A 2,259-nucleotide genomic window follows, 5' to 3' on the forward strand; every position below is an offset into this window, starting at 1 on the left:
TCATCTTTTTTGACAGTTTCTTCTAGGGCTTACAGACAAGCACCTAGGGACTGTTCCAACAAATGAACCTCCTTTGTTGTAAGAGATTCCAGAGACTTCATGGAATCATGCAATCTTTTATGTTCTTTTGGAACACATGATTCCATAGACCTTATTTTATCAGTTAACGATAATCTTTCTTCCTTATAAAATGTCTGAGTAGCAACAACTTCACCCTGGAGAGCTACTGTTCTACCCATTAAGTATTCATATTTACTATGAATAAAATCAAATCTGTTTCTACATTTATTATTAATGGACTGAAGTTCTTGTAGTAAGTTAGCAGATTCCAAACTAAGGAACCTGTTATGTAAGTCTTTATTACTACCTTGTAAATCCTGGTTAACAGATTCCAGAGAAAGAATCTTTTTATGTAAGCCTTCATAGCTACCTTGTAAATCCTGGATAGCAGATTCCAGAGAAAGGATCTGTTTATTCAAGTCTTTTTTGCTACCTCGTAAATCCTGTATCAGTCCCAATAATGACTCATCTTTGTTATTATTATTAAACCAGTTTTTCAATGCTATGTGAATTATAGTAAATGCCAAAATGGTGTATACCAAGTATGTCCCAGGAAGGTTGTGTATTTCCTGTAAAATGTCATTCATTATACAGGCAAAAAAGTTTATAAATCCTTGTGAACTAATATTTTCTGACATGTTTTGAGAAATAGACAAAATTTGTAAAGAAAATTTTATTAATTTGTTTATTTATTAATCAGTTTTAAGGTGTAAAATTATCAAGTACTCTTACCTAGAATGAAATACTGGCTTCCTTGTATTACCACCCACAGGATGGTTTTTGGGTGTAGTAGCATTGTTCAACTAGCAGGTGTCACTGGTGTAGCGCTAAAGCAGGTCTGGTGCAAGCTGACTGAGGTCTCTGAATGGTTCCTGTGAATTAAGCACTCACCCAGGCAACCCCTGAGCACTAGGTAGGTTTGCTGAGACCACAACAGATTGTATACAACAATGAGGGAATACACTAGTGAGCTGGAAGCACTTAGGCACACTCATGCACCTGGCAGGAGCTGCCTGTCTGATTAGTGCTGGTGATGGTGGGTGGGGGCTCAGCGCTGGGACTGGACTCAGCCAGAGTGGTGGAATCCAGAGGGTGGTTGGGCAGGCAGGCATGCTCTCAAGGGCAGAGTGAGGCATTCCAGGGTGGCGGGAATTAGCAGCTGCTACACTGAACAATTTTAAAAATAAAGGAACAGTCTGCTGCTAATCTCTAATCAGGTGGGGAACTGTGACCAATCCTGTCACTAAAAGCATGGAAATAGAAAGACACCTACAGTTGCCTTGTGAGTCACCTGGCCAGAGTGATTGACTCATGTGCCACATGAGCTCCTGCTCTATAGGTGCTGGGCTGCTGTATGCAGCTGGTCACCTGAGCTGGGGTCAAGCCCTTCCTGGGGGTTAGGGCTGTGTGCACTCTGCAGGGCAGAGAAACTCACCGCAGGTGCCCGTGTACTTTAGGGTTTAGTCATGCAAGTAGCCCTAGTGGACATGAGGGGCTCAGACCCACGTGGCTGGGACCCAGTGGCTCTAGGGTGCTATCATGGTTGACCTGCAGCAGACACACAATCCTCTGAGCCAACTTGCTGCCACTGCCGCAGAGGCTGTGGGCAGGAGCTATAGGGAGTGTGGGGTCTTTTTGTCATGTGGGCACCACTTATTAGGATCGATTCCCATGAGTCTATTAAATGGGTAACAGAATTTATTAAGATATAAATTGAGGGAACACACTCACAATTACAGAATGGAGTAGACAGTTAGATCCTCTGATCTAACTGGGAGCAAATCCACCACGCAGGCAGGAGCAAGGAGAAGGGGCATGTGACCCTTCTCCCTTTCCTTAAAGAGGTCACTTACAATGGCAGGAAGCACCACCTCCTTTGGGCTGTATAGCCCAAGGTCATGGGCAGAGCAAATACCACTTCAGCTCCAGCTGGCTCTCTTCACCTGACCCTATACCCCCACCCTTGGAGCTGCAATCCTGCAGTTTCCTTAGACCTGACTGGGCTATTGTGTGCCTTCCTGCCCTCTTCTCCCACCCTCTCCTCAGAGCTGCAGTGTGCACATTAACTCGCCCCTACACACACACACACACACACACACACACACTCACATTCACACTCTTCAAGGGCTGGTACACCTCTCAGCTCCCTTCTGCAGTATCCTCTGTCTATAGTTGTTGTGCCCAGATCGTGACCCCCAG

This window comes from Peromyscus eremicus, chromosome 7, assembly GCF_949786415.1.
Source record: "Peromyscus eremicus chromosome 7, PerEre_H2_v1, whole genome shotgun sequence".
Lineage (NCBI taxonomy): Eukaryota > Metazoa > Chordata > Mammalia > Rodentia > Cricetidae > Peromyscus > Peromyscus eremicus.